The 12,170-nt window shown below is 39.1% G+C and overlaps 1 long non-coding RNA gene across 1 annotated transcript in view; it reads right to left on the bottom strand.

The window, feature by feature from the left end:
* LOC125394171 (uncharacterized) overlaps positions 1-10,702 on the bottom strand; it is a 30,189-nt gene extending 19,487 nt beyond the window's left edge. Inside the window, exons 1-2 of the long non-coding RNA XR_007230129.3 lie at positions 10,473-10,702; positions 10,048-10,197 (exon numbers count right to left, since the gene is read on the bottom strand). This is a non-coding gene — a long non-coding RNA (uncharacterized LOC125394171). The remainder of the gene's footprint in view (positions 1-10,047; positions 10,198-10,472) is intronic.
* Positions 10,703-12,170: the final 1,468 nt, after the last annotated feature.

The following is a 12,170-nucleotide window of genomic DNA, read 5'->3' as shown; positions in this document are numbered from 1 at the left end:
TGTGTAGTGAAAGCCGAGAGGCTGGCAGAGTAACCACGGCTTCTTTCTCCCGCTCTTAGCACCACCTGTGAAACACACTGTATCTGAGAATATGACCTCTGAGAATTAGAGACCAAGGGTGTGTCACTACTCTAGCCCATGCAGCAGGACAGTCATATCCTCAGGTGAGATGTGTGTGTGTGTGTGTGTGTGTGTGTGTGTGTATGTGTGTGTGTGTGTGCGCGCGTGCACGTGTGCGTGTAGATATATCGATAGATAGATAGATAGATAGATAGATAGATAGATAGATAGATAGATAGATAGATAGATAGATAGAAAAATAGATAGATAGATAGATAGATAGATAGATAGATAGATAGATAGATAGATAGATAGATAGAGAGGCAGGCAGGCAGGCAAACACACAGACAGATAGATAGATAGACAGACCATATGTATCATATACATAAACTGTATTTTTCCTCATACAAAGACTTTAGAAAAGTTAAACCTAGGCTCAATATGACTTTCTATTACATGTTAAAGTAGAAATTACTGTCAAATACCTTATGTTTAATTAATAAGTGCTCATCACTGAGAGTTTTACAGTCTCTTTGATTACTATGGTTGCTTAAAGCTTCATCATAAAACTGACTCCATCTTTACATTCTTCATCTTGAAATGTCTCATAACGTTATGACTAATCCTAGAACTTATTTTGCTTTAATCTTCTTGTCCTTTTATAATTTTGACTGCTTATTTCTAACAAGTTGATCTAAATGAAACATTATTTTCTAATTATTTATTTTAATTTGAGATTATAAAATAATTACATCATTACCCCTTTCTGTTTCTTCTCTTAAAATCCTCCCATATACTCCTCCTTGCTCTCCTTCAAAATCATGGCCTCTTTTTCATTAACTGTTATTTCATATATGTATATATATATATATATATATGTGTGTGTGTGTGTGTGTGTGTGTGTGTGTATTCCTAACTATAACCTGCTCAGCCTGTAGAATGTTACTTGTATGCATGTTTTCAGGGCTATTTGGTGCTGGATAATCAAGTGGAATCTTCTTCCATAGGGAAGAGGATTTCATTCACTCTCAGCACTCCTTGGTTGTAGTTCAGAAAAACTATATCTGTAGTCTTACCAACATGGCTGCCTAGACATGAGCTGAAGAAGAACAACATCCATAGAGACACATTCATGTTTAAAGACTTAATTACACACCACTTTATCTGCTGTATTTTCTTTATCAGTGCCTGGGCATTCCTTCCACATCTGAAATACCTCATCTCAAACTGCCTGTCTGGACAACTCTCAATCCCGTGTGCTGGTGTAGCACACAGGCATGAGGGAGGATGCCTCCCTGTCTTTTTATATTCTACTAGATATTGCAGTTTGACTCTGCCTCCCTTTAAAAACATTGCCATGTCTGATTGCACTCAAAGCTGTATCACTTGTAGCTTTCACTGGAAAAGTTTGTCAGCACCTTGGCAATAATATCCCTGGCTATTTCACATCTTGGCAGTGGCATACCATTCAAAATAGAGTTTTGCAATGAAATTGAGGCCCCTCCAAGTATTCCTTGCAAACCTATTTTTGTCCTTAAAACTTTTTTCCTTAGACATTGCCCTCAGCTAAAAACTAGTGCCCAAAATTGCACAGAAAAGAGCTTTGACATACGAATGGTCTTAGAAGTATTTACTGCTACGCGAAAGGTATTTCAGCAGCTCACAGAGACCTGAGTCAGTCCACCTGTCACCACGGATAAACCAAAAGAAATCACTGGAATGCCGCATTGCAGCAAATTGAAGCCAGTTTCTCCACCCCTGAGCATAAGCAGGACTCACTCTATTCAGAGACAAGGGAGGTAGGCACCAGAACAACCAGAAGCATCAGGGTTTGGTTTATGGGAATTTTCCCCAGGGGTCATCTCTGTAGAGGAGTCATATTTCTATACTCCCAACTGCCATTGCTGAACTTATGTAAGGAAGAAAATGTTTAGCAACAGAGAAAAAGAGGAACTGTTTGAGATACTTACAAGCTTTCTGTTGTTTGAATGAGGCCCATCAAGAGAAACATTTTCCCAGAGCCTAACCTGATAGAGAATTTAATTAGAACTTAACATATCTAGAAAAAAAGAATACTTAGCTCCAGCTTGATACAACTCTCCAACTGAAGGAAGGAATACTTAATCAGCTTGAAGGAAGGAATACTTAACTCCAGCTTGATACAGCTATCCAACTGAAGGAAAGAATACATAACTCTAGTTTGATACAGTTCTCCAACCGAAGGAAGGAATGCTCAACTCCAGGACTCTCTAACAATCCTCACAGTGTTATGTCATTATGTCATTCAAGACTTCCCTCTAATCACACCAAGACAAAAGCAAAGCATGGTTTTTAATGAACTCCTTAGTAGACTGAACAAATGTAGTTCTGGGTTGAAATTTCCCACGAAGAGCTCATGTGTTGACTGTTTGGTTCCTAGATGGAGGTACTATTGGGAGATGATTGATTCATGAGAATACTAATACATTAATGAATTATATCATAGTTTAAAGACCTTTGAGGAGGAGTTGCCTAGTTGTAGTGGCTCACTAGGCATTTCTTCCTTTTTTCATTCATTCATTCATTCATTCATTCATTTGTTTATTTGCTTATTGTCTTTCTGATTCCTGGTTGCCATGTGGCAAGGAGCTTTCTTTGTCACCTCTTTGTATTGCTACAATGTCTGCCTCTCCACCAGCCCATTGTCATACAGCCAGATGGCGGTAGACTGAAACCACGAGGCAAAATGCATTGTACAAATTCTTTCTAGTTTAAGTTGTTTTCTCCAATATTTGTCTTGGTGATAGAAATCTGCTGGCATAAGGATGGGAGCTTAAACTGTGTAGCCACTATAGATATCAGTGTGTAGGTTTCTCTAAAACTTAAAAAGAGATATATCATCCAGCTATGATACTCCTGGGAATATTCCCCAAAACTATCTACTATAGAGATACTTGCTTCTCAAGGCTTATTGCTGCTCTATTCACAATAGCTAGGGAATTGATGATGGCAAGATAAAAATGTCATTCATATATACAATGGAATATTATTTAGAAGTAAAAAATATAATTCATAGATGGAAATAATCACTTTGAATTAAATAATCAAGTTCCAGAATGACGAAGGCCCCATATTCTATCTCATATGTGGTTGTCAGCTCTAAATCTTATTTATATCTTTGTTTAATTTTGAGCACCTATAGAAGGCAGAACATTAGTAATTGGGAATAGGGGAAAATTACAGGACAGTTGTTATTGTGGCTCACATGTTTATTATGAATATAAAGGGAGAAGGTAGAATAATGGAACATGAAGAGTTAAATGGAGTGGATGATGAGAGAGAAGGGTAGAAGAGGAAGTATACAAAGGACAATTGACACTAAAGACCTTTGAAAATGCCATAGTTTGGACAGAGGACTGGAGAAGTGGCTCAGTGGCAGGATACCTGTTGCCCTTGCCAAGGACCTGGGTTTGATTTCCCACACCAACATGGTGTTTCACAACCATCTGTAACTTCAGTTCCAAGGGATCTTCTTCTGACCTCCATAGGTACTGAGTATGCATGTGGATTACAGACACATGATGGCAAAACGTTCACATGTAAAATAAAATGAATAAGTCTAATAATATTTTTAAGTAAGAAAATGCCATAAGGAAGCTTACTACTATAAAATCTTTTCAAAATATATACATATGCATGCATAAAAAGAGTTTAACTGTTGTTACCCCATAGTAGTATGTATGCAATGTTTCTCCAAGACTCCTTAGACCATCAAATAAAAAGTCCAGTGCCAAATATGTAACCTTTTTTTGAGTTGTTGTTCAATGGTGTCTCATAGAACCCCGTAAACATTATAGGTACCAGCCTAGACGCTTTATCCCTCCCATGTAGCTTTCATAGCTGGAATGCTCTCTCCACGATACTGGGGGAGAAAAGCCATTCACAGTTTTACCCATCTATGAGTCCTGTGAGCTATAACAACAACAACCGTCCTGGAAAATACACCCACTGGTCCAATAGTGGTATCAATGTTTTTGGTAGTAACCAACTACTTTCTTTTTTAATTTAAATCTCATTCACCAAGACAGAATCTGCCTTTTGTATCCTTAGCTGGTCCAAAAACCCATGGCTAGGTCATTGACTATAAGGAAGAACCTAGTATTATTATTCTGCTAAATGAACCCAGTAATAAAGTGTCCTCTGAGCTCTTATCTTCACACCCATAAATCTGTACATCTCTCAGTCTTTGTCAAAGAGAGAAGCTTCTTTTTACAGTACATAGAGATTAACATGGAGACCCACAACCAGTCAATATGCAGAGAATAGGAGACTGTTTTGTGTTCGGCTGTAAATGTGACATCTACAACGGACTATCTCCTCCCAGGGCTCAGGGATCATTGTGAATGAGAGGATATTGTAAGGACCAGAGGGAGTAGAGATCCGCAGCCAAACAGTATCTGCCGGACCTGACAGCATGCTTCAACGTGTGAATTCACAACAGCTGGGAAGGCACGCCTAAGACTTGTACAAGATCAGGCCAGTCCGAATCCATGGCTGTGGGAGGGGCCAATGCAGTTCCAACCTAACTGAGAAGCTCTTAGTAACCAAGGACTGCTGGAAAAGGGAGTGTTAGATTTCTTCAGCAATACGGTGGACGCTGAGAGACTATCATGCTCACCCACGCACAGACAGGCAGCACTAAGTGGACACAGTTGGTGAGAGAAAGACAATGATGTCAGGAAAAATGGTAGTGGGGTATAGGATAGTGGGGTACAGTGGGGTACAGGGTAGAGGGTGAAACAGAGTAAGGGAATGGGAGATAGATTTCACCAAAACACATTATATGTATGTATAACTATCAAATAAAACATTTTTTTAAAAAGAAGTAGATATAAACATATTCATACCTCTCCTTAACATTAGAATTTATTGGTTAACAATAAGCTCATAAGATGTATGGTTGTGCTGGATGTAATTTGCCAAGTAGTTCTGAATTCTCCTCTTAGCTGGCTGTTTGTAAAGCACAGTTCTTTTATTCCTATCTAAGGACAAACATCTCTCAAATTAGACGTTATACATTGCATAGTAATTTCCTTATCTCTCCTCTCTTTCTCCAACACATAATTGGAACTCTGCTTTTATTTTATATATACACACAAGTTCTTGAAGTTTCATTGTGTATATTAATTATACATGCTACTGTCTTATGTAATGATATTTTCCCATAGTATATTGAACACATAACTCCCATATCACTGAGGTAGACCCCCTTCTCACCTTTTCAACGTATGTTAACTCTCTTTCTTCTAGCTAGACAATTTCACCCATACTTTCATGTCATATATACATGTGCAATTTCTATGTATCTGTTTAAAATGTAGACCATAAATGAGAGAAAACATCATATTTTATCTTTCTGAAACTGGCTTTATCTATTTAATATGATCATCTCCGTTTTTCTTTGTGAAAAAAATCCATTGTGTATGTACACCACATTTTCTTTATCCATTCTATTGGTTTTGAACAGTTGGCTTGGTTCCATAATGCAGCTATCATAAATAATATCACAACAAACACTGGTATACCAAGTAACAAGAAAATTAGTCCTAGGAAGAACTACCTTACAAACAGTGATAAAAAGAAACTTATTAGTAAGTACAGTCTAGACTGATCGAAGTCTGGATCTCATAAAGGAAGCCCTCAAAGGATGAAGAACTGAAAGGAAAATAAAGATTTCATTTTTCTTATTCTTCATTGTCCTAGGACATAACAGTTTCTGAAAAATCCAGCACCATGTTTGATATATATATATATATATATATATACATATATATATACAAAATATACATACATATGCAAACATATGTTTCCATGTGCATGTCTATGTGTGTGTGACTGTGTCTGTGCATGTGTTTATAAACCTATACATAAGAGGTGAATGACAGTAGTGATTTAAGGTAAATGAATTTAAGAAGAAGGACTTTGTTTTTATAAAGTATACATATTAACTGTGAAGTAGGATTGTTTTTTGAAAGTGGACTTAGATGAATTGTGGATGTATACTGTAACCTCTATAGTAACTACTAAAGAGTTAAATAAAAATTATAATTGTCATACTAAGAAAGAATAGGAAATAGAAACATATGAAAGTCTCAACATATGCACCCTAAAAAGTGTGGCAGGAAAATATGGGGGATGAAGAAAAACCTTTAATAGATAAACAGCAACACATAGAACAACTATACATTAATTACATTAAATGTTACTATTCTAAATGCACCAATTAAAAGTCAGAAAGTGTACAATTTAAGTAAACCTAAGACCTAACTATATATTGCCTAGAAGAAAGAAACATTAAATGTAGAATTCATATGGATTGGAAGTCAACAGAATCCCCAAAACAAGGCACCTGAATTAAATTGGTGCCTGATGCTCATCCTCCATTCCTTCAAAGTGAACCAATTTATGAATAAACTGCATTTTCACTGAAGTATCTAGGAGTTCTGGAGTACAATGGGAAATGATGAAAACATGGAATTTCAGGCTGGTAAATGAAATAAGAGAATACAATCATTCATCCTGTCTGGCTCACCCCAACTCTGACCAAGATCAGGAGGGATTATTTCCTTCAAATAAAAGGTGATAAAAAGGCTTCCAGAGCCATTGCTCCACCCTTTAACCACCATGAACATTCTTTGACTCTCTAGGCCCTCATCCCAGTGGAGGTAGTTGCCTACATGGCTCTTTGAATCCTGGGAAGAAATCCACATCACACTCCACCCACACTATTGGCACAAGCTGCAACTCTACGACACCACCTTGAAACCAGAGGCAATACTAGAGTCTCCTCGGCTCTAGGAGTCAGTCGGCATGAAGGCTTGCCATCCCTGAGGCTTTGGCATCATTGCACCAGACTTATACATGGTGATGACTGCCCAGCTGACGTTTTTCAGCTCCCTAGCTCTGGGAAACTGTCACTGTGCCCTTCCACAGTGGCTCTGGAGTTCCACTGCCGTGCACTCATAGTGGCAAGTGAGACGACAGTGGCTAGAGGAGAGGGGCTCCACCTTCCCAGTGCTGCAGTCATTTAATAGAGTTCCTCGTGCTGTGGTGACCTCCAACCATAAAATTAGTTTCATTGCTACTTCATAACTGTAATTTTTTACTGTTATGAATAGTCATGTATAGATCTGTGTTTTCTGATGGTCCAAGGCAACCCCTGTGAAAGGGTCATTTGAACCCCCAAAGAGCTCACAACCCACTTGTTAGGAACCATGAGGCTAGAGCATCTATGACCACATTATACTATTTCTCCACAATATTAGCCTACTTAGATCAATGAAATTCCTGACCCTGATCCAGGAAAGCACCCACAGACATCTTTCTCCCTTTCCTCAAAGTAGCTGGTAGTTAAACCAGTATAGCCCCTGTCAGAGAATCTACACCTAAGTTAGTAGAGCAATTACATATAAACCCAGCACCCTACCCTTCTGGGTACTGGGACATTGCATCTGGGGAGCAGATGCACCCTGGGGCTCCAGTCGCATGTCAGACCCAATTCTAGAGAGATTACTGTAGAGTAAAAAGACCACCAAAAATTAAACCCCAAACTAAAATCATTCCATCAGTGAAAAACAAAAGAAAAATGAAAAGTTCTAAAACCGAGTTTGAAAAGAGTGTGAAATCACCTTGTAGGAACTGGAAGTTCCTGGAGGGGTGGCTGGATTTTGCAAGAACGGGATTTTTTCCTGTAAAGAGAGACTGGAATGCTACACTCGAAGTCCATAGAAAAAAAGAAAAAGAGTACCTCCAGGGGTCACCCCTTTAAAGAAAACTGACACCCCAACTCCCTGCAACTATTAACTTTCAATAACTCCTCACCTAGGAATGGACCTTCATGTCCACCTCTCTCCTCCACATCTGGCTTGTGCCTGCTATGGCACGCTCTGTGAGCGCAGATGTATGCACACAGCTGCCCTGTTGTGTCCAGAAAACACTCTCTAGTTGTCCTAACTCAAATGTGAAAAGTAAACTACCTGATCCTGAACAGCAACAAGTCAAAGAAGAAATCAAAAGACAAAATGGTAAACATTTTGAGAAAAACAAAATTAGAAACACAAAGTCAAAAACAAAACAAACATATGAGATGTAGCCAAAGCTATTCTGAGAAATGCTTACAGCAACAAATAAATGCCTTTATTCTTTATTAAACAATATTTGAAAGAAAGCAGCCTAAATATTAGGGCTCAAGAAGATACAAAATAGAAGAAATTTAAAAAGTTAAAAAAAATGAAAAATAACAAGGATCACAATAGAAATTGGTTTTAAAAAATAACAGAAAGACCAGAAGAAAAACAAAAGTAATCAATCAGTCAACCAATCAAACAATAAATCAATCTGAGTTAGATTGTGAAGACCATTAACAAAATAGAAAAATTCAATGAAGAACAGAAAGGGAAGACTGAAATACACAAAGTTAAAAACATAAGTGGGGACCAGTGTGACCACTGCCTTGGAGACAAGCAGGAAACAAGGTATGACTTTTAACCAGAACAAGCATTAGCCAAGCAGGTGGAGAGCATTCAGGAAATGTTAAGTCTTGAAAACACACAGAATTAAATGAGAACAAATAATAAAGATATTTTATAAATCCCGAATGTTTGGAAATTAAATAATAAATTTTTAAATAACTCGTAAGTAAAAAAAATCAAAATATGTAAAATGTATTAAGACACACTGAACTGGGTCTGCATAGGAATGGGGAATACAGCTGTACTTAGGGGAAAGCTGTAATAATAACGGCGAGCTTAAAAAAGAGGAACGCCTTCAAGTGAACAACCTCTGCTTCTGTATTAACAAAATTAAAAAAAAATAACTCATTAAACTTGAATTAAACAAAAGCTGTTTTTGAGCAAGGATGTGCCAGGGCGCTAAACTCAGACAAAAGTGGGTGAAATCACTGAATGTGGAACCCTCCACACGCTGGAAATAGGATGACAGTAACAAGCTTGGTTTTAAAACCCAGCTCTCAACCTACACACACACACACACACACACACACACAGCCGGACCCAAATAGCTTCCTTGTGGAATTCCACCAAAAATCTAAAGGAAGTTTCTGGGCTGTAAAAACAGTGAGAGAACTGAAGAGGAAGTATACTCTCCCAGCTGTCCTCGATGGTGCTGCTGGGCAGGCCCCAGAATACCCGCCTGTACCAGCGCCTGTGCCAGCGCCTGTGCCAGGGCCAGAGTCTGCGCCTGCGCCCGAAGCCTGCGGTAGCCTGGTTTGAAAGTAGACGCGAGCCCATCTGCTCCTTTTATCATGGTTTATTTATATGCCAATTAAACTTTGTTTTTCTTTTCAGAATATAGTCATGTGCTTTCAGGATTGGAAGCCATGGTCACTTAACTGGTTAGTGAAGTTTCACCAATGCGGAGGAGAAAGGCTCGCTTCTGTGAAGCCCAGATCAAGAGACTGTTTCCAGAGCCGTAGAGCCAGAGTGGGAGCAGGACACAACACCAGCATCCTTACTCCTCTGTGCAGTTTCCAGTGACTACCTACTGATACAGCCCAAGCCCTGCAGGGACAGTCTCCCTCGCAGTTTCTCAGATGCCAAGCCACCATCTTGTCCACTGCTTCCCAGAGCCCTCTGGCTTTCTGGTGTCAAAACCCCAAACTGTGGCCTGCAGGCAGAAGCAGCAGCCACCGTCACACTGCGTATTAATTGGCCCCTTCTTCCAGCTGTCCCTTATCTAGAATGGCCTTGGGACCTTTTAAACACCTGCTTCAGCCAGAAACACAAGAAAATGTATTTCCACCCTCACTCCATCCCTCCATACTCTCTCTTAAGGGCCCTTAAAGAGCAAAACACTGTTCCAGGACAGACCAAAGCTTTCCTTCAGCCCCGCCCCCACCTCCCTTTCTGCCTTGCTCTAAAAAACTCAACTTGAAGGACACACCTATGACTTTCTCTATAACCCCATTCTTCCCCTAGACCTAACACCTACCTTTTTGATAACCGTGAGTTTCACTTCCAACTCGTTAGAAACGAAATACAACCGCTTGTTTTGTCATGTGTAAAACATGTATTGTATTTCTTGGAACTGTCTCCAAAACTCCAAGACTCATTCACATGCAGCCAACAGGCGTTACGTGCTCTGTTTCAGGTAAACAGGAATCTGATAAGACACATCTGTTTCAAACAACTCGGTTTCATGTTTGCTGGGTTTTCATCCTGAAAAACAGCTGGCACCAGAATGTGCTTGGTGATTCAGCGTCAGCCTTGTATATACAATAGTGGAGAAATAACCTGGCCCACGGCTCAAGTTTATGCTGCTCTCCTCAAATTTCATTGTAATAGTTTTGTTTGGCATCTAAAGTTTCTGCGAGTCCCAGTTTAGATTCCCCCCTCGGCTGGCTAATTACTACTCACCACATTTCCACCGCGCTTGCCAGTGCTTTCCTTTCAATGGTACTGGAAAGTAGTTCTTGTCCTGATGGCGTTTGCTTGCCAAGGGCATTTATTACAAAGAGGTGCCGAAGGTTCTGATGGGGCCCCAATTTCTTCAGCTGGTTCCACTCATGCCGAAGACCTTGCCTAGCCCACTTGGTTTGTTTGCTTTAATTCAGACTTGTTGGTTTTTCCCCTGCAATATGCTTTCGTGACCTGGAAAGTTTTAGCGGATTATTTTTCTAATCAACTGTGAGATCTTCTGAAAACCAGAAGTGTGGGCCAAAATAACATCACTTGCCGAGAAGCAGAATGGCACATGGCAAAGCTCAGACTTCATACACTGTGAGCTAGAGGTAATGGCTGGATTCCTGTACCACAGCCTACTATCCTTTCTGGGTCCTTGTTCCCCAGTCCTCCAAGTGACCAAACTGAAAACACTTTAATCCAAATGTTTCTGTAAGGAATGACTGACACTCAACAAATTCAGAACATGTACTACAGAGTGTGCCGTAAACTGTCCCCTGAGTAAATACTTTGGCTGCTTAGATGACTGAGATAACTAGTAAAGTCTTTGATGGGATAGTTGAATTAGTCGGTGGGTCGTTACGATTTCTGTATAGATAATTCCTTTCTGCTCAGTAGATCTAACTACAGATGCTTTTAAGGGGCCTTAGTTCTTCTCCCAGGAATGAATATTAGTCATGGGCCAAAGTAACTCAAATTACTCAAGTAAAATGCAAGCCCATTCTAAAATATAAATAAATTTCATTAACTTAAAGGTAATTTTTTTTTCATTATCTAACAACTCAGATACTGGGATACATTTTAAAATCTCTAGCTGCCGTCACAGTCAACCAGGCATTGACAAAGCACTGGTAACCTCGGCCATAGTTTTTATGTCTTCCTGCCTTTGGTTGAGTTAAATGACTCTGAAATATTATGTGTATTGAGTTTAGCCATGCTTTACACGTCTTTTTTAAAGAGTAGAGATTACTGAGCACTGAAAAGAGAAGGCTATTGCATTGACAGGAGGCATGGCAATGGAACCAACAGAAAGAAAACGTTCATCTTTGATGAGATAGTCAAAATTTCATTGTGTCTTTCAAAGCAACAGTCAGATGCTCAATGCAATCGAAGAGAAGACTGCACTCATAACCTTAAAGCTTTAGGGTATGGTGTGTTCCTGAACTATGTGGACACCTTCTAATGAGGCCTAGAACCTGGGAAGGGACACAGTAATGCTGAAGAAATATAAAGAAATGCAGCATCCATGACTCTTAATGGTTGGAAGGATAATATTGTATGCACAACAGATAACACACTTGTAATCTGGAAAGTGAGACATAAACATTAGTCTGGGATGTAAGCGTTCATTTATTGAAGTAATAGCATTTCCCATTTTTAACCTATACAAGAGTAATAAATGATTTTTAAAATTATAGTCAGTCCAGATGAGTTCTTTCAGTGAATATAAAAATTTTAAACTAAGTGCTATGGAGGTACATAGCTTAATTGGTAGCATTGTTCTCTTCTTTGGTAATATAACAATGTATATACCAAATTGATGGGATTCTTTTTGTTGAGACAGAGAGAGCATACTTAATACTTCAGATATTTCTGTGTTAAAGAACCCATAGTTTATTGGAGGAGGGCAGGGCCTCAGTTACTCTAGGCAGG

The sequence above is a fragment of the Myodes glareolus genome, chromosome 20, assembly GCF_982192425.1.
Source record: "Myodes glareolus chromosome 20, mMyoGla1.1, whole genome shotgun sequence".
Classification (NCBI taxonomy): domain Eukaryota; kingdom Metazoa; phylum Chordata; class Mammalia; order Rodentia; family Cricetidae; genus Myodes; species Myodes glareolus.
The sequence above is the reverse complement of the archived record's forward strand: the minus strand, read 5'-3'. Positions and strand labels throughout refer to the sequence as shown.